This window comes from Ptychodera flava, chromosome 11 (genome assembly GCF_041260155.1).
Source record: "Ptychodera flava strain L36383 chromosome 11, AS_Pfla_20210202, whole genome shotgun sequence".
Classification (NCBI taxonomy): Eukaryota; Metazoa; Hemichordata; class Enteropneusta; family Ptychoderidae; genus Ptychodera; species Ptychodera flava.
The window spans coordinates 28,607,906-28,629,948 of NC_091938.1; the positions used below are offsets into that span (position 1 = coordinate 28,607,906).

The window sequence follows — 22,043 nt, forward strand, 5'->3', positions numbered from 1 at the left end:
AATCTTTCAAATTGGCGTACAGAATAGTAATATTTCACGCTCAAAATACATTAGCGTTCTGGGACGCGAGTGATCAAGCTGGCGTTTCTTTGTTTGGAATCTAACAATGCTAGCTACGAAATACCAGCACAGTATCGACAACATGATCTCACTCATTTACACATTTACAAGAATTACCCAGTAACTTATTTTCTCATAGAGGTATTCTGCGTACTACCCCCATGTTCTAATGTGTTTCAACCAATCGTAATATTGAGCCGTTGTTATCATTTTAATTTATTTATGGCGTGGGTTTGAAACAAAAGAATTGTAGCAAGCCACGCACGGGCAAGTGATAATTTCTACTTTTGCAATCTTTTCTAATGTCTGTAAATCAAAGTATTGTCTTATTATATTCTTTATGGCGTCGGCATCCGACATAGCCCAATACTGTGTAAATAGACACACTAACTCAGAGGAAAAAACGAAGAACTCAAGGACCGACAACCACGGTCACTCTCTTGTGGAGTGACCGAGATAGGACATTCACTCAGAAACTAGAACTTTGGACCACGATCACTTTCTCTGGTGGAGTGACCGAAACCAGGAACTATGACCAACTAAGACTCATGTATCAGCGGCTGGGGGCCTGTAGGCCCAGTTATGGTTCCGTACAATAAATAAGTTTCAGTTATACGTCAGCACTCGTCGTCAGATCCAGCTTCTTTCCCAAACCTTGCTAACAAGCATATTACTTGCTCTATAGTAACGATGATGAACAAAGGTGATATAAAAAATAGAGATGGGGTTAGCAAACGAAACAAAAATCATTAAAACAATGAAAATCAACTTTTTAAACTCGAAGTTAATTTGCTTGTCTGAGCTCTTACCCGGAATGCGTTGACTTTCTCCTGATAGGTAAATATTACTTCTACTGGAGAGAAACTTGATTCCAGAGTTTCGTCAATGTATCGTCGAATGAGAAGTCCGTGAGCCGATAATTTGGTGAAATGAAGCACATGGAATTCGAGGGTCCCTGCACGATCACTGACAAAATATGCAAAATAGCCAAGGAGTCAGCAAATTTATATGCGGACAAGTAGAATCATGTGGTTTGCCAATCTCAATTTACTTTCGGCAGGAAGTTTCCGGGATCAGGCCCTATGCAATAAGAGGACACCGCGACATTGCACTTTTATATGATATCCGATATTTACAGCTACTAGACTCTACAATATCGAACTTAGATTGAACCGTGAGGTGGTGAAATCTCCGATATATATCGGATATTTACTTGCCATTTGACGGAATCTAGTATCGTCTAGTATCGATGCTAGAGTCAGTCCTTGGAAGTCGGGCTTGGCCAGAACTCTGAGGTGGTGAAATCTCCGATATATATCGGATATTTACTTGCGATTTGACTGAATCTAGTATCGTCTAGTATCGATGCTAGAGTCAGTCCTTGGAAGTTGGGCTTGGCCAGAACTGTGAGGTGGTGAAATCTCCGATATATATCGGATATTTACTTGCGATTTGACTGAATCTACATGTAGTATCGTCTAGTATCGATGCTAGAGTCAGTCCTTGGAAGTCGGGCTTGGCCAGAACTGTGAGGTGGTGAAATCTCCGATATATATATCGGATATTTACTTGCGATTTGACTGAATCTAGTATCGTCTAGTATCGATGCTAGAGTCAGTCCTTGGAAGTCGGGCTTGGCCAGAACTGTGAGGTGGTGAAATCTCCGATATATATCGGATATTTACTTGGGATTTGACTGAATCTAGTATCGTCTAGTATCGAGGTGGGAATGACCTATATTAAAGAACCTCCCCCCACAGAAATTTCTCCCTTTTGTTCATAATTTCTCTACAGTTTGAAATTTCTATCTGCTGTTTAAAAATTCTCTACAGTTTGAAATCTCTCTCTACTGTTTGAAATTTCGCTCTACTATTAAAGATTCTCTATTGTTTACAATTTCCTTTTTATTATGACATGGACAAGGTTGAAAACTATCTCTCAGCAGCTAAAATTGAGATGGCAGAAATTCTGTTTGAAAAGCATGTCAGAAAAAGTATTACTCGAGCAAAACAACCGTTCTGAATAATCTGTACAAATTAAACAAAATTACAATAAAGCGCCCTTTGATAAAGGAAAAGGCATATCAATTGCAAATACAATAGATTGCATTAAAGAAGTATTAAACAGCTACTAATTGCGAATTATTCGTGACTGTGAAACAACACAGGGCTACATAATCGCACGATGGACTTAATTTACGAAATCATTAAAACATGTACGACGATAAAATCATTAACGAGGCGACTTTCAGCTTCCTCAATCCTAAAACCAAACATATAAGCACACAACAATAGTATCTCCTACCAAAATTACACAAAACTCCCTTGGACGAAACATTGTTTGTCGGACGCCCGATTACTTTTGGCTGCTCCTGCCCTACATTCAATCTCAAAGTTTCTAGACTATTTTATAAAACCAATCGTCCAAAGGCAACCAACATGCGTCAAGGATAAGCTAAAATCAATAAAAAACCCAGAAAACTCTAATCTGCTAACACAAGACGTGGTGTCAATGTACACAAATATGCCGTGAAATGAAGCCATAAACGTAGTCACCACAGCGCTGGAAGGAATTGTACCAGACAATATATACAATATCAAAAAAAAAACACCAACAAGGTACATTAAAACCTTACTGTCTCTTATTTGAATTATATTATAGCTTTGTCAATACTAGTGAACTTTGTGACGTCATATCCCAACATTATTACTGATAATGTATTCCATTATTCAGCATTGCGACCCCAAAGCCAGCATAACAATACAAGTTTTTTTTTGAAAACGAATAAAGGACTACGCATTTAAAAGGAGGGAAAGTATGGGATAAAACATGCAATACACAAAACGATAAATCTTGATCAACATTGATAATAATGTTTTACTTTGCGATTTACCAATTTATTTTTAGTTCTCCCGCATGCACTCGTTGTATGCTGTCTGGCTCGCGCACAGCATGCAGTCCCCGTCCAATACGCTGCAGAGTGCAGTACTACTACTACTTTCTTTACAACAGCAGCATGCGTTGAGAAGTGCCTTAGTCACTTTATGGGCATTACATATAACTATTTATACAGTATGACGTCACTATTGTCAGCCAGGCAAAGTTAATATTATGCATGCATGACTCAACACTTACAGAAAGTAACAAAAAATCAAGTTTGTGTCTTTAAACGTCACAGAGCCTGGTGATGAGCATAGAGCAACCTGACTGGCATCCTTCGCTTTATTTTAAAAGAAATCATTCTGTGACTGTTTACTTTGCATAACTCCAAGTGTTTCCATTCCCACCTTCTTGCTGTACATATATTCTGTCCAACCTAAACTTTTCTTCTTCACAAGAAAAGACTTTCCAGAACAAGGGCTACGCTTGAAATAGTATCAGCTCAGATGTGTAAACAAATCTGTATACTGTTGACCACCGAAAACACTATTCATTCGGTGAGGGTTTCTTTCGCACCAACTTATGTATAATCCTCAAGACTTCATAGAACCACCTAAAGAAACTTGAATGTAAAGTGATGAGCACATCGTTTCTACTAGTTATTGCAGGCTTGCACTAAATGACTTCTTTCGGGAGAGTTAAAACAATAAATTATTTCCTGTTAAGTGTGCAGCTGTAGTAGAAAATAGCCGTGCATTAATTTTAATTCTCTGTTGGAAACGATTGACGATGACAGACGGAGAACTTATACTGATGTCATAATCTTCCAGATTGGCGTACAGAATAGTAAAATGTCACGCTCACAATACATTAGCGTTCTGGGTCGCGAGTGACGTTTCTTTGTTTGGACTCTAACAATGCTGGCGCCACGAAATACCAGCACAGTATCGACAAAATGACATAGCTCATTTACACATTTGAAAGAATTATCCTGTAACTTATTTTTTCCATGATGGTATTCTGCGTACTACCCCTATGTTCTATTGTATTTCAACCAATCGTAATCTTGAGCCGTTGTTATCATTTTAATTTATTCATGGCGTGGGTTTGAAACAAAAGAATTGTAGCAAGCCACGCACGGGCAAGTGATAATTTCTACTTTTGTAATCTTCTCTAATGTCGGTAAATCAAAGTATTGTCTTATTATATTGTTTATGGCGTCGGCATCCGACATAGCCAAGATACTGTATAAATAAACACACTAACTCAGAGGAAAAACTGGACCTCAAGGACCGACAACCACGGTCACTCTCTTGTGGAGTGACCGAGACAGGACATTCACTCAGAAACTACAACTTTGGACCACAACCACTCTCTCTAGTGGAGTGACCGAAACCAGGAACCGTATGACCAACTAAGACTCATGTATCAGCGGCTGGGGGCCTGTAGGCCCAGTATGGTTCCGTATTCAATAAATAAGTTTCAGTTATACATCAGCACTCGTCGTCAGATCCAGCTTCTTCCCCCCCCCCTTTATATTATGACATGGTAGAGATACCAAACCCGGTGCGAAGACTGACTTTGGGTCCTTAGTCACCTCTCGTCGCCAAGCGAGAAGCTCTACGATTAATTCCCCGAAGCACGAAAGTCACCAATGCCAGGTGCCGAACACTTTGCCGACGAGCGAGTTCCCCGTGTGAGTAAATCCTCCACGATCCGCTCTCAAGAAACTATCAACTTGAAGATTCACATCGAGCAATTCCCCGATGAAAGACATCTTGAAGACGAGGAATCCACTCTTCCAGTGACGAGGAAACGGGCCACCCATAATCAACGATGAACGTCCATGCAGTAATTCTATGACGCGATCAGTATGTTTGAAATTTAGAATGATAGGTTTGTTTAAATGATTGTATTTTCGATTTATAGGAAAAACAAGGACATGCACTCTGATTTCTTTTTTTTATTTCAAAAGGCTCGTTAATCGCATACCTACGACAAAACAATACATAAAATCTTCGAGCCTATACACACTTGGGATGGAATACTTAAATACTATAACGCAAATACAAGCGGGTTGGGAAAGAAGGACATTTTTGAGTATGATTTTTGGCTTTCAATTTTTAGATTATATTGCCATTTCGAAACCTGCGTTTGTATGCAATCACTGTTAGAAAATTTTCAAACGACGAGATCGCTGAATAGAATTTGATACTGAAAGGAAATTAACCAAACTCGGTAACTCTACAAACCAAACAGTTTTGACAGAACAACGACCAATTGAAACGAACTATACAAGCGCCAGAAAAAGAAACTGAACTCAAGATACCTAGAGAGGTTAAAGATTAACTTACGGACAAAAACGTAAAGACATTTTCTTGGTGCGCTAAGAACAATTGACCATGAGAAGAAAGTGACTGACTAAAGATTTGTTATAATTGTAACTTTTCTGAAGTGTTTTTATCAGCTGTTGAGTGACACATTGACATTTTCTGTGATTTTATCGTGTGAGATCTCGTAGTGTGCGGGGTAACGGCCGGCTCCATCATACTGCCTGATGTCACACCCTCAGAAGCGAAATTCTGTGTTTCACCATTCAGTATGATATCGCATTAGGAATGTTATATATATTATGTTGTATTGTACACTTTAATTTTTTAATTACCGTTGTGTATTTTTTTACGTTGCCTCTCATCATCAACTCATGCCTTAAGTTATGCAAATTTCCCTTTGTATGAAATTCAATTGTTTTACTTTCGTTGAATGCCCAAATCTGAAAACGTCCATTTTTTGCTTCTCTCAAAACTTTAACAGTGTTTAGTCCAACAAAATATCATTTCATTTCTCTCACTTTAAATCACACGTTTCCGTACGAATGAGGATCTATTTGAAAGCCATTTTTTCAAAGATTTTTGGAACACTAATGCTTGGTCTCTATTTCCGTTTTACGCTAAGCCAGCGTGTTTTTCTTGTAAGTAAGATTTACGAACAGGCTTTATTTATTATAATACTGACGGCAAACCAAGAGATGGTCACAAGAACACGTACAAAGTCCGCCATCCAAATGCCTACACGCTCTTTACTATTATTCTTCGAGGCCAAACGAGCCCAATTATCACCTGCCAAAGACGCGAGGATTATTTTTAAGGTTAATAGCGATCATGCACTTAATGATCATAAATCACACGTGTTTCAGACTTTCTTTTAAAGTAATGTACATTGTCATATTCTCAACTCAGAGGGAACGGACGTAGTATTATTTTGAAAATGAGGTCATTTTCTATTTCGAAATAGGCCCATGTCATAATCTTTCAAATTGGCGTACAGAATAGTAATATTTCACGCTCAAAATACATTAGCATTCTGGGACGCGAGTGATCAAGCTGGCGTTTCTTTGTTTGGACTCTAACATTGCTAGCTACGAAATACCAGCACAGTATCGACAACATGATCTCACTCATTTACACATTTACAAGAATTACCTAGTAACTTATTTTCTCATGGAGGTATTCTGCGTACTACCCCCATGTTCTAATGTGTTTCAACCAATCGAAATATTGAGCCGTTGTTATCATTTTAATTTATTTATGGCGTGGGTTTGAAACAAAAGTATTGTAGCAAGCCACGCACGGGAAAGTGATAATTTCTACTTTTGTAATTTTTTCTAATGTCTGTAAATCAAAGTATTGTCTTATTATATTCTTTATGGCGTCGGCATCCGACATAACCAAATACTGTGTAAATAGACACACTAACTCAGAGGAAAAAAACGAAGAACTCAAGGACCGACAACCACGGTCACTCTCTTGTGGAGTGACCGAGATAGGACATTCACTCAGAAACTAGAACTTTGGACCACGATCACTTTCTCTAGTGGAGTGACCGAAACCAGGAACTATGACCAACTAAGACTCATGTATCAGTGGCTGGGGGCCTGTAGGCCCAGTTATGGTTCCGTATTCAATAAATAAGTTTCAGTTATACATCAGCACTCGTCGTCAGATCCAGCTTCTTTCCCAAACCTTGCTAACAAGCATATTACTTGCTCTATAGTAACGATGATGAACAAAGGTGATATAAAAAATAGAGATGGGGTTAGCAAACGAAACAAAAATCATTAAAACAATGAAAATCATTTTTTTAAAAACGAAGTTAATTTGCTTGTCTGAGCTCTTACCCGGAATACGTTGACTTTCTCCTGATAGGTAAATATTACTTCTACTGGAGAGAAACTTGATTCCAGAGTTTCGTCAATGTATCGTCGAATGAGAAGTCCGTGAGCCGATAATTTGGTAAAATGAAGCAAATGGAATTCGAGGGTCCCTGCACGATCACTGACAAAATATGCAAAATATCCAAGGAGACAGCAAATTTATATGCGGACAAGTAGAATCATGTGGTTTGCCAATCTCAATTTACTTTCGGCAGGAAGTTTCCGGGATCATGCCCTATGGAATAAGAGGACACCGCGATATTGCACTTTTATATGATATCCGATATTTACAGCTACTAGACTCTACAATATCGAACTTAGATTGAACCGTGAGGTGGTGAAATCTCCGATATATATCGGATATTTACTTGCCATTTGACGGAATCTAGTATCGTCTAGTATCGATGCTAGAGTCAGTCCTTGGAAGTCGGGCTTCGCCAGACCTCTGAGGTGGTGAAATCTCCGATATATATCAGATATTTACTTGCGATTTGACGGAATCTAGTATCGTCTAGTATAGATGCTAGAGTCAGTCCTTTGAAGTCGGGCTTGGCCAGATCTGTAAGGTGGTCAAACAACCGATATATATATCGGATATTTACTTGCGATTTGACTGAATCTAGTATCGTCTAGTATCGATGCTAGAGTAAGTCCTTGGAAGTCGAGCTTGGCCAGAACTGTGTGGTGGTGAAATCTGCGATATATATCGGATATTTACTTGCGATTTGACTGAATCTAGTATCGTCTAGTATCGATGCTAGAGTCAGTCCTTGGAAGTCGGGCTTGGCCAGAACTGTGAGGTGGTAAAATCTCCAACATATATCGGATATTTACTTGCCATTTGACGGAATCTAGTATCGTCTAGTATCGATGCTAGAGTCAGTCCTTTGAAGTCGGGCTTGGCCAGAACTGTGAGGTGGTCAAATCTCCGATATATATATCGGATATTTACTTGCGATTTGACTGAATCTAGTATCGTCTTAGTATCAATGCTAGAATCAGTCCTTGGAATTCGGGCTTGGCCAGAACTGTAAGATGGTGAAATCTCCTATATATATCGGATACTTACTTGCAATTTGACAGAATCTAGTATCGTCTAGTATCGATGCTAGAGTCAGTCCTTGGAAGTCGGGCTTGGCCAGAACTGTGAGGTGGTGAAATCTCCGATATATATATCGGATATTTACTTGCGATTTGACTGAATCTAGTATCGTCTAGTATCGATGCTAGAGTCAGTCCTTGGAAGTCGGGTTTGACCAGAACTGTGAGGTGGTGAAATCTCCGATATATATCGGATATTTACTTGCGATTTGACTGAATCTAGTATCGTCTAGTATCGACGCTAGAGTCAGTCCTTGGAAGTCGGGCTTGGCCAGAACTGTGAGGTGGTGAAATCTCCGATATATATCGGATATTTACTTGCGATTTGACGGAATCTAGTATCGTCTAGTATCGATGCTAGAGTCAGTCCTTGGAAGTCGGGCTTGGCCAGAACTCTGAGGTGGTGAAATCTCCGATATATATCGGATATTTACTTCCGATTTGACTGAATCTAGTGTCGTCTAGTATCGATATCGTCGATATGTCAAACTTTGATACTAGATTGTAAATATCGGATATTTAAAAATTGTGCAAAGTCGCGCCTTCATGTGGAATAAAAGACGCTTGAATGCTCAAAAGAAATGAACCAAGCCCAGCATTCCAAAGCGATCATATGACTTTGCAGGGAATAATAGGACAGAAATAAGACAAGGTTTTTTGTACTATGATTATGAGATCGAGAAACTCTCTGTTCTGAAAAACATTGTGAACGAATAATCACAAAGGCGGAAAATATTATGTTGTTCCGGTTCACTACCCTGTAACTCGAATCAATGGCACTGTACGTATTGTACATTACAGACATTACACGCAGTGTCAGAATGGTCCATTCCAACTTTCCCCCCACACAAAAACTGAACAGGTTGGACCAGTCACACCTCTTTTAATCCTACTGTTCTCAATGCTTATCTCGTCAATATATCTATCGCATGCTTTTAGCACCTTTTCCCATGTTCTTGAATCTGGTTGGTCAAAATTGGCTGTTCTGGCCCGCTTGATCACCCCTATTAAAGGATTGGGTAGTGGAAAGCAACATTGCAGTGTACTTCAGAAAAAGAAAGACATCTGAGTAGGAAAGATCAGGTTAAGCTACTCTCGGTGTTTTCCAGTAACCATGGGCTATTGTCAACGCAGTCAAGGCGCACCATAGGTACGTGTTTGACAGGACCGAAGACTACATGTACAATAAACATGTACAATAATGTCAATTAAATTCACAGATTTCCGAATGACCATGATGGGAAGAACTAAATCTATAGAAGTGAATTTTTCGTAAAAAATGTAAAAATCTCCTCTTTTCCCCAGTGTTGACATAAAGGTGTTATGGGGTCAAAGATCAAATAACATCCAATAACATCTAAAGTTATTGTGCTCCGCGTCAAGGTCATTGGACTCCGCGTCCTCTGATAAAAAAAAGTTATTATATGACGAAACTCCATACGTCCATATGGACGCAGGTGAATAATAAAGGTTTATACATCTTGACCCTCTCGGGCAATAAGATCGCTTTTGGAAGAAAGATGCATGTTGTAAAGCCCCATTAGTGATAGCAAATTTTCTCTTTCAAGTAAAATTCCGTGACGGGAAGGGGAGCAATCAAGCAAGTGGAGTGAAAAGGGGCAGTTGATGACCTAGAGCAAAGGTCAGAGATGTGTCCAAGTTTTTTTCCATCCTGGCTAAAGCGTCAGTTATGAATTCCATTAATACTATTAAAATATAAAAATAGTCAACATTCTCTGTGGAATAAAAAAAAACTAGACATTTTGGCACACCAATGCTTGGTCTCTATTTCCGTTTTACGCTAAGCCAGCGTGTTTTTCTTGTAAGTAAGATTTACGAACAGGCTTTATTTATTATAATACTGACGGCAAACCAAGAGATGGTCACAAGAACACGTACAAAGTCCGCCATCCAAATGCCTACACGCTCTTTACTATTATTCTTCGAGGCCAAAAGAGCCCAATTATCACCCGCCAAAGACGCGAGGATTATTTTTAAGGTTAATAGCGATCATGCATTTAATGATCATAAATCACACGTGTTTCAGACTTTCTTTTAAAGTAATGTACATTGTCATATTCTCAACTCAGAGGTAACGGACGTATTATTTTGAAAATGAGGTCATTTTCTATTTCGAAATAGGCCCATGTCATAATCTTCCAAATTGGCGTACATAATAGTAATATTTCACGCTCAAAATACATTAGCGTTCTGGGACGCGAGTGATCAAGCTGGCGTTTCTTTGTTTGGAATCTAACAATGCTAGCTACGAAATACCAGCACAGTATCGACAACATGATCTCACTCATATACACATTTACAAGAATTACCGAGTAACTTATTTTCTCATGGAGGTATTCTGCGTACTACCCCCATGTTCTAATGTGTTTCAACCAATCGTAATATTGAGCCGTTGTTATCATTTTAATTTATTTATGGCGTGGGTTTGAAACAAAAGAATTGTGGCGAGCCACGCACGGGCAAGTGATAATTTCTACTTTTGTAATTTTTTCTAATGTCTGTAAATCAAATTATTGTCTTATTATATTCTTTATGGCGTCGGCATCCGACATAGCCAAGATACTTTTAAAATAGACACACTAACTCAGAGGAAAAAACGAAGAACTCAAGGACCGACAACCACGGTCACTCTCTTGTGGAGTGACCGAGATAGGACATTCACTCAGAAACTAGAACTTTGGACCACGATCACTTTCTCTAGTGGAGTGACCGAAACCAGGAACTATGACCAACTAAGACTCATGTATCAGCGGCTGGGGGCTTGTAGGCCCAGTTATGGTTCCGTATTCAATAAATAAGTTTCAGTTATACATCAGCACTCGTCGTCAGATCCAGCTTCTTTCCCAGTATATTATGACACTGACATTGAATTGCATGCTTTGAAGATATTACAACACACAAACCTTGCTAACAAGCATATTACTTGCTCTATAGTAACGATGATGATCAAAGATGAAATAAAAAATAGAGATGGGGTTAGCAAACGAAACAAAAATCATTAAAACAATGAAAATCAACTTTTTAAAAATGAAGTTAATTTGCTTGTCTGAGCTCTTACCCGGAATGCGTTGACTTTCTCCTGAAAGGTAAATATTACTTCTACTGGAGAGAAACTTGATTCCCGAGTTTCGTCAATGTATCGTCGAATGAGAAGTCCGTGAGCCGATAATTTGGTGAAATGAAGCACATGGAATTCGAGGGTCCCTGCACGATCACTGACAAAATATGCAAAATAGCCAAGGAGTCAGCAAATTTATATGCGGACAAGTAGAATCATGTGGTTTGCCAATCTCAATTTACTTTCGGCAGGAAGTTTCCGGGATCATGCCCTATGGAATAAAAGACGCTTGAATGCTCAAAAGAAATGAACCAAGCCCAGCATTCCAAAGCGATATGACTTTGCAGGGAATAATAGGACAGAAATAAGACAACTTTTTTTGTACTATGATTATGAGATCGAGAAACTCTCTGTTCTGAAAAACATTGTGAACGAATAATCACAAAGGCGGAAAATATTATGTTGTTCCGGTTCACTACCCTGCAACTCGAATCAATGGCACTGTACGTATTGTACATTACAGACATTACACGCAGTGTTAGAATGGTCCATTCCAACTTTTCCCACACACAAAAACTGAACAGGTTGGACCAGTCACACCTTTCTTAATCCTACTGTTCTCAATGCTTATCTCGTCAATGTATCTATCGCATGCTTTTAGCACCTTTTCCCATGTTCTTGTATCTGGTTGGTGAAAATTGGCTGTTCTGGCCCTCTTGATCACCCATATTAAAGGATTGGGTAGTGGAAAGCAACATTGCAGTGTACTTCAGAAAAAGAAAGACATTTGAGTAGGAAAGATCAGGTTAAGCTACTCTCGGTGTTTTCCAGTAACCATGGGCTACTGTCAACGCAGTCAAGGCGCACTATAGGTACAATGCTGTGTGGACCTCTGAGTACATTCACTACGTTACCCTACACCACAATGGAGGGAAACATGGAGGACGAACACAAAATACCGTACACAGGCTGAGACTTATGTGGCCTTAAAGTTTGACAGGACCGAAGACAACATGTACAATAAACAAGGGCCTACTACTCTGGTGTCTACACGCGGTTGTCAAATCAGCCTGCATGGCAGGGCTATGTATAATATGGCTACGGCATGTATCTAGTCAAAGCCGAACACTTTTGATTCATACCGGCCGCGGGGTTTATAGCTGGCCATCGCCCATTGGTTGATACCATGTGTGACAGAAAATTAAATACTAAAAGTAACCTCTGTGGTGTTATTTTACGTTAGTCCATTGAAGTAGTTCTCGTCTACATCTATGTTCCGTCGCTCGCCACGATCATGGAGCCAGTAGCGGAGCTCGTACTTCCATGCTATACGGCAATTTTTTGTGCAATTGATCATTAGCCGACATGCTCACTGTGTTGCGACTGTCGTTACAAAAACGGCTTTTCTAGGCCAGCTTAGTTTTCATGGTTTGATGAATGTTAGTGTTGTATTTGAAGGGAAATTTTTTAAACCAACAAATTTGTCTTGCTTATTTCGGAACCGTAACTGCCCTACAAAGAGTCACACGTGACAAAGCGTAGTCTTAAATCACTGCCCACGAGTGGGGATTGTCAGAGAGATGTGATAGCCGTTCCCCAGATTTGCAATGCATATAAATGTGTGCTTAAACAAGAAAAGTAAATTCATGAATTTTAATAGACGTGGTGGGTATGGCCTATTTGGACCAAATTGGCCATACCCACCACGTCTAAATCTGTGTGGGGAAAAGCTGTCCTGTCGATGAACTTCCGTGGACGAAAACAACAATTCTCCTCACTATTTAAAATTTCTCTCTACTGTTTAAACTTTCTCTACTGTAGTTTGTGAAATTTTTCTCTACTGTTTGAAATTTCTCCTTACTGTTTAAAGTTTCTCTATACTGTTTAAAATTCCTCAACTGTTTGACATTTTTATCTACTGTTTAAAAATTCTCTACAGTTTGAAATTTCTCTCTACTGTTCGAAATTTCGCTCTACTGTTAAAGATTCTCTACTGTTTACAAATTTCATTTTTATTATGACATGGAAACGCTAAGGTTGAAAACGATCTCTAAGCAGCTAAAATTGAGATGGCAGAAATTCTGTTTGAAACCCGGAGCTCGTACTTCCATGCTATTCAGCCTGCATGGCAGGGCTATGTATAATATGGCTGTGGCATATATTCAGTCCTAGCCGAGCACCCTTGACAAAATTGAGATGGAAGAAATTCTGTTTGAAACGCATGTCAGTAAGAGCATTACTCGAGCAAAAAAAAACCGCTCTGAATAATCAGTCCAAATATAAAAAAATTACAGTAAATCCCGTCGATAAAGGAAGAGGCATATCAATTGTGAATACGATAGTTTGCATTAAAGAAGTAACAAACAGCTGCAAAATGCGAATTATTCGTGACTGTGAAACAACACAGGGTTACAGAATCGCACGGTGGACTTAGTTTACGAAATCATTAAAACATGTGCGACGAGAAAATCATTAACGAGGCGACTTTCACCTTCCTCAATCCTAAAACCAAACATATAAGCACACCACAATAGTATCTCCTACAAAAATTACACAAAACTCCCTCGGAAAAAACATTGTTTTGTCGGACGCCCGATTACTTTTGGCTGCTCCTGTCCTAAATCCATATCTCAGAGTTTCTAGACTATTTTATAAAACCAATCGTCCAAAGGCAACCAACACGCGTCAAGGATACGCTAAAATCAATAAAAAAACCAGAAAACTCTAATCTGCTAACACTAGACGTGGTATCAATGTACACAAATATGCCGCAAAATGAAGCCATAAACGCAGTCACCATAGCGCTGGAAGCTGAAATTGTACCAGACAATATATACGATATCAAAAAACCCCCACTTATTTTGAATTATATTATAGCTTTGTCAATACTAGTGAACTTTGTGACGTCATATTCCCACATTATTACTGATAATGTATTCCATTATTCAGCATTGCGGCCCCAAAGCGAGCATAACAATACAAGTTTTTTTTTGAAAACGCATTTAAAAGGAGGGAAAGTATGGGATAAACCATGCAATACACAAAACGATAAATCTTGATCAATATTCATAATAATGTCTTACTTTGCGATTTACCAATTTTGTTTAAGTGCTCCCTCATGCACTTGTTGTATGCTGTCTGGCTCGCGCTCAGCATGCAGTCCCCGTCTGATACGGCGCTGCAGTATGCAGTACCAGTACTACGTTGTTTACAACATTGTTCGCATCGTTGCCGTTTAGGTGAAACAGAACTCAGTACGCTTGCAAACTCCTAGACTATACTTGGTTTGACACATATGTCAGTGGCCATCTAAACGATGCAAGCATGAAAGGCTACTCGAAACAGCCATAAACGGGCCAACAACGGCAGCTTTCATCAACCTTGGCCGGAAGTGTCTACGGAAATTACTACGGGGGACCATTCGAATTCTCGGTCCAAGGTCAGTTCTGCCAACAAGCATAAGGACCTGGATTAGCCGTTGAGCTAACATCTCGACTACCTAGTTCTGATGCACTGACTATAATCGGAGACAACTTTCACTCATCATTTTTCTTCCCTGTCTTTGGTTTTACCTTGCCTTGTTTACGACATCGCGACGGAGACCCTCCAGTATATTTGTCAACTGTAAGCTAACCTTTTAAGGACCCGTTTACGTCGAGTTTTCTCGTTCGCCGAAATAAAATAGCCCTTCTCAAGAAGCCATCGAACATTAAATTTATAGACACAATTATTAATGAAATTTAAACATTTGAATAACATTGTTGAACTCTGTTGATGTCGTATGCAATTAAGTGCTGTACTACTAGCGACATAATAACGATCGTATCTCGCTGATCATGTTACGTCGATGTCGATGCCTGAACATTCCGTTTTCGTTATGTCCGGCTCTTCACCATTTCGTCTTTTTGAATGACATTTTATTGAAAGTCTATGTTTCAAGTTCGACGGTAGGGATGCAATTCTTTTTCATTTCCTTCGAAAATACATCGATTTTTAATTCCAAATTGAATCGTAAAAGTGCGGCTCATTTTTGTGTTGAACGTGAATATTGAGGGCAGTGCAGTGTGGAGTGCGTGTAAATGTATACAGTATACAGAGTCAGGGCCGATAATGCCGGACGACGCTGACTGGCTTCAAAATCTGTTAAAAGTTCCTTTTTTATTCTTTTTATGCATCTACAAATTCACTGGCATTGCCAAAAGTATAAAATAATAGCAATTATGGACCCCCTCCCGGCTCATAATGGACTCAAGCAAATTTTGCACTCCATAATGTACTTGGCCTCGCCTCGTACATTATGTCGTGCAAAGCTTGCTTTCGTCCACTATGGACCGGGAGGGGATACATTATTGCTGAAAAACCACATATTTGAATTCAACGGAGAATACTACAAACAAATATATTGATGCAGCATGGGCTCACTAGCCACACTAAAATACCTGACATCAAATACATTACGTGAAACGAATAAAAGTATATTTAATCTCCAATGTGATCAAAAATACCTTCGATCGTCACTCCGTATATTAACGTTTCACAGATGACAATATTATGGTTTACACAGAAACAGAACGTGAACTTTAAACATTGGTCGCGGAGTGCAACACACTGCACCCCACGTGCAAATTCTCATACCTTGACCTTGTGGTCTTCAAAGGCCAGAGAAATTTAAAACAGTAAAGAGAAATTTCAAACTTACAGTAAAGAGAAATTCCAAACAGTAGAGAGAAATTTTAAACAATAGAGAAATTTTAAACAGAAGAGAGAAATTTCAAATAACAGAGATTAATTTCATACAGTTAAGAGATTTCAAACAGTAGAGAGAAATTTTAAACAGTGCGGAGAATTTTCGTTTTCTTCCACGGTAGTGAAGACACATAACTTCGCTCATTTCTCACACAATTCTGCACCAGAATATAGGATTATTCACAAAATTAATACCGGGGTTTATGAGAGAGTACATTGTGCAACTAGCGGATGTATATATTACCCCGACTAAAAGGAACAAAGGTTATCGCACGTAGGTAAGCTCTGATTAAGGTATTCACAAATGGGTCAACTGTTAAATTAGCGGTAGCGTTCATGTGACAGCAGTAACGTGTCTGCAAAGCACCTCGTCCGGCAGTAATACAGTAGGAACCAATCGGTAGAGTCGATTGCAATCTCATCTTCGCGAATTGTAGTCTAAATGAGTACAGCTGGCTCACATCATGCATGCAAGATAAATCGGCCAAACCCAAATCCACAATGAAAACACCAACAGACAACATGTGTTGGAGACTGAGGTAAACTAGATACTTCACATGTATGCAGAGTAAGGGATTATATCGTCTGCAATTGGAATGCAATTAATTAGTTCCGAATTTAGTGCTCGAATTTTCTCAATCTTTAATTAATGACATATTGACAAAACATAATCTGAGCTGCATCTCGTCAAATTTTAAAGATCCCGTCTTTCCACGTAGACAGTTTAGGCCACAGCTGGGGGGGTAAGGGTATGGTTCACAATTGTGCATTGTCTTTACAATCAGTATGAGAGACTATATGTTCAAAATCAGAGTCGGGCCAGTCGGCACGGTTCACAAATGTGCTATATATATACAATAATATGAGGAGAAACAAGAATAACAGGCTCATTGTGCATGTTATGTATACACTTTTCAATTAGTTTTTACTTTTCAAAAAATATTTTAATATTTTCGCAGGCGCCATAAACATGTGAAAATTATGTATGTAAATATCTAAACAAATCTTAAATGCAGCTGCAACTTGTTTTGTTTTTTTATTACGCGTGTCATATGTGTTAATCGATTGTTTAATCGATTGTCGTACTTCTCCATGACAACCGCAAAATGTACGGTATTATGAGTCCAATAAAGCATAGAACACCAAAATCGACAGACATGGAACTCTTCACGTACTATGTATTTGAGACGAGTCCCTTCAAACTGTCAAGGGTAAGAGGCAAGTGCGAGCAGAAATTCCTGCACATTGTAGAAAATTCAATTATAATCCGCCGTTAGGTTGGGTTACATTTTGGACCTTTGTAATTGCTTGAAGAGACGTAGTTACTATCTCCTTTTCTAGAGAGAATGGTTACTGTAAAATCTATTCTTCTATATGCACACATTACTACACATCACATACTGAGGACTTTCGCAAGTTGTCCTCGACTACATAATTTTGGCTATCATTAAGGTACATATCTAAACGTACACAAGGGTTGGGACAAGCTAACTACTCGAAAGATAGTCTGGCGTCAGTTGGGGTTCACATTTTATATTACATGACATCCGATTTGCCAATTGATAGACGCATCGGGCTGAGAGTGTGAAGGCGAATGACCAATGAGCGTTCGCCACACGACAGAAATGTTCAGTTCGCGCAAGAATACATACTATAACAGGGAAAATCGTTACCAGAAATGTGTTCTCACACACCTCTAACATTCCAACGATAATAGGAGAACCTGCAGTACAAGAAGCAAGGAACTGCTGTGTAATCACTTTGATAGGAGTCTTTTAGCCATTGTCGTTCATTGTTCAACAAACAATACCGAAACATGCCTACTGAGTCTTTAATTTTAAAGCTGAGGCGACTACAGAATCCATCTTGTTACATTTGCCTCGGAATGACTATTGGAATTCTTCTAAAGGTAAGTGAAATAGCCCTAAAACGATGAGAATAATGTGCAATTCGAATAGACCTCTTATGGCCAACGACATTGTGGACATAACACATTCAGAGCACAAATAATAAAATTGTCAACTTAATTAAATATTCAAATGAATGGTTTAAAATAAGTTGCAAATTTTATTTAAAACATATTATATATTTCTGTGTTAAATTACATGGTTTATTTGACCAGTGTCGACTGGGATTGGGCGTCCAAGTTTAAGTAGTCATCTCGAATATTTCGTTGGCATAACATGTAAGGGTGATACATGGGAACTTCGCTTTGGTAAATGTAGAATTTGGAAGCGGCTCGGTCTTTCCTTTTATGACGTCATATGTAAACACTGTCCCTTATAAAAATGGTGAAAAAAATAAGAAATAGAAAAAGATGTTGTAACTTACAGAAATTTGAATCAATTTTGTAAAATTTGATGCGAAGCTGTAAAAAGTTCTGCTGACTGAAATAACCACTTTAATCATTCGAAAAATTCACACAATATTATTATCATTGCTTTTCTCATAAACAAGCGGCCGATATAACCCAGCTGTGTTATGAAGAGATTAACATTCTGTGACACATGTTATGTGTTGATGGAAAAGTTACAAATCTTTGATAGCTCATTTTATTGGCCTGACAAAAATGGCAAAAAATTACTGCAAGATTACAAATACGTAAAATTGAAGATTTCATCACAATTTGAACATATCACATTAAGACCATTGCTAAGAGTATATCAACAAAAGCTATCAGACGCGTAGTTTTTTGAGAATCGATTTTTTGACCAAAATGGAAAAAACTGCCCCCCCCCTCAAAATTGCAGATTTGATCATAATCTAATATATCATATTAGAATAATCCCATTGAACCTATATACCGAATACCAAAGCTATCAGACGAGCATATTTTCAGAACAATATTTTGGCCAAAAATGGCAAAAATTACACTAAAACTACAAAATTGCAGATTTTATCATATTTTCAATATAATCACATTTAATTCATATGTAGAAACCTGTATACCAAATATCTAAACTATCAGACGAGCAGTTTTTGAGAAACAATTTTCAACCAAAAATTGGAAAAATTATCTAAAAATTGCATTATTGTAGATTTCATCATAATTTCAATGTATCACATTTTGCTTATCCCTGTGAACCTGTATACCAAATATCAAAGCTGTCAGACAAGCGTTTTGGTGATAAATTTTTGAAAAACATTACAAATATAGCGCCAATGACACTTTGCTCACATTTAGTTGCATGTGGCAAGCCAGAGTGAATGTATACAGGATATTTTATAGCTTCTGCACACCTTAGCTTGTGGCATTCATATTCAAGTGCATTCGAACAATTTTGACGCGCTGTCCATTGAAATATGAAATTGACAACTGTTGCAACTATTGATCACACACACTTTCACAATACCATGCAACTTAGCACATCATGATAATTAGTGATACAGTCTGCCATGCCAAAGTAAGGTCTCCTGTTATAACATTGCATTGCATTATGTAGACAATGCTTAGTCTTTTTAATTAAGGCCTATGGTTACACGAAGGAGACCATTACAGGTAACATGTTATGATGAGCATTCTTTAGAGCTTCCACTGGTAATGATGCTGCCACAATGGTATGTCCCAAACAGCCACCCAGTTAAAGGTGTAGGCTCCCTTTGAAAGGGCGGGAAGCTATGGTGGCGTTCAAACTCTGTGGTTATATTCAAAGTCAAACGCGACTGGAAGACGATTTTTTAGGAAATTCGAGCGTTGGTGGTGAGGAATCGATGACCGTTGGCGATTTGAATCGAACGTCAATGAAACACTTCTATAAACTTCTATAAACTTTGTTTGCAGGATTGACAAAAGGCGCCAACGGGTTGAGATCAGTATGTGCAATTAATGTCATAGAAATCAAATCAAACATCGTACTGGCCAAGTGTTTGACATGGAGGAGAACTCCACTAATGCGAAAACCTGGGATTGAAACTTGCGGCTTTAAGCATTGCAGTATCATAGGCAAATGGGAAACTTCCAAGCACAAAGCAATATATACCAAGGAGCTTGTGGCATGAGATATGTACATCTGTTTTATAGCCCTTCCAACAACATTTAAAAGCATCAAACCAGAGATTCTTTGTAAAGAAGCCATTACTTAACTTACACAGACATTTAATTCCATAAATATACAAGGTGACAATAGAAAGAAACAACAACTTTTCAAAAACCAATATCCATGCATTTTTTCATACAAATTGTCATATTTACCTCAACAGATGTAAGAGTTGGTGATAAATAAGCTGACCTTGCTGGATTAGCAGCAAATTTTACTGTCTATACTGAAGATACTTTTCTGGATACACTTATGTTATCTCTGGATACGTGGATGTCTCCCCTTTTCATCTAACGATGTTCATTACTCCCCCTGAGACCGAAAAACTTGGTATTATTTAGCCAAACGGTGTTAAGGATTGCGGTCGGAATGTGTGTATCTAGTTCACCTGCTTCTTGCATTGCTTTTTAATTGGCGCCTGTCGCAGCCCAGGCCTTTTTGGGCAAGTTGCCTTTTTCGGCAGCTTTCAGTTGTTTTTTTCTTAGCAGCGAGGGCTTCCCTACTTTTCTGAACTGCTCATCTCAAAAACATTATGCCATTTCTTTATGTTAATGAGTATATACCAATTCTACCCCGGAACTATTTTTGTTTGTGAAGACAAAAAATGTCGTCTACAAGATTTCATTTCACTTTGATTCGGTGCTAGTTATCGTAAAATGCATGACATTACCGATAAAAATTACGAAAGAGAAAATTGAATGTATATATTGCAGTCTGTGGATGATTTTTATTATCCGGAAGAGCACTTTGTCGTCAGCGAAGCAAAAAGACAACGGGCGACGTCGGCGCAGCCACAGTTACAATGGTCACGGCGGCCACCGTGTATCAAACCACACGTAACTGTGGGCGCATTGGAGCGAACTAAACAGTAAACATCTTCAGCGCAGTCTTTTTTGCCAGTAGTTTTCTCAGTGACACCGAACATTCCCCCTTGTCAATCTTTCAGAATATTTAGAACAGCGTTTTTGGCGTGCAGTTTACTCTATGTTTGTGTCACAGACAAATATAGAACAGACTAGCAACGCGGCATGCCTTTTGTTCCATGGTCGTCTCGGTAGACTATGGCCTTTTAATATTAAAATGAGCTTCAAAGATGTTAAACTTTTTTGAGACTTTGTTTGTGGTTGATAATTGCACGAGATTAATATGCGAAAACTACGACGAGATGGCATCGTTCTGCCAGTCGCGTAGCAACCAGACTTGCTTTGTGAGCTCCCTTGGCAGAAACACTGCTTTACGCCAATCAAAACATAACACGCCAGCATATTCAAAAAAATGTTCTTCCTTGACGAACGTGTAAAAGACGATATGACTGACCGTGAGTAAAATGTGACAGTATCGATGAAAGACTTTCAAATTTGGTTCAAATGTGCTCATTATATATCCATAAAAAGGTGAGAGAATTTTTTAAAAATGGTAAAAATCACCTCCCCGACGCTTAAAACTTTCCAGTTTTCGCCAGCACGCCAATTCTGCTCAGCACGACAAGACAAGAACAACAACACGAACTTTGCCGAATATGCTTTCGCTAAAAATTAGCGAAAATCCGGAAACTACCGAAGGGTGCATGGTCGGCACTCTTCGGAAATGAGAGTCGAGAGCTTCCTGAGGCGAGGCAAACATAGATGGCTTACGTAACCGCTTCACACCTTGAACAATGCCATAGTCTGTTATACATTTGTCTGTGGTTTGTGTGTCCTACACGCCATCGCTAACCACTGAGCTTGTGTGCCGTGGCGAAGACAGAAACTTGATCATTCGACAAGTTGTCTTTGCCATATCTTACTCTTAAAATTCCCGTAAACATGTTTAAAATGTTATTTGTATCGATTATTTAGAAAAATTTCACGCTCAAAATGTGCAAAGATCTCTTCGTTAGACTATCTATGGCTTATGCAAAGTTTTGATGTATGTGTGAGCGATCGCG

The 22,043-nt window shown here is 38.7% G+C and overlaps 1 protein-coding gene across 3 annotated transcripts in view; it reads right to left on the reverse strand.

Moving 5' to 3' along the window:
* LOC139144010 (growth arrest-specific protein 6-like) overlaps positions 1-11,603 on the reverse strand; it is a 29,954-nt gene extending 18,351 nt beyond the window's left edge. The window contains exon 1 of one of the 3 annotated variants that reach the window (XM_070714651.1): positions 11,334-11,603. The gene's annotated coding sequence lies outside the window, so the exon portion shown is untranslated. Of the gene's footprint in view, positions 1-869; positions 1,045-11,333 lie in introns of those variants that run through there. The other 2 variants (XM_070714649.1, XM_070714653.1) reach the window with 2 other exon arrangements.
* Positions 11,604-22,043: the final 10,440 nt, after the last annotated feature.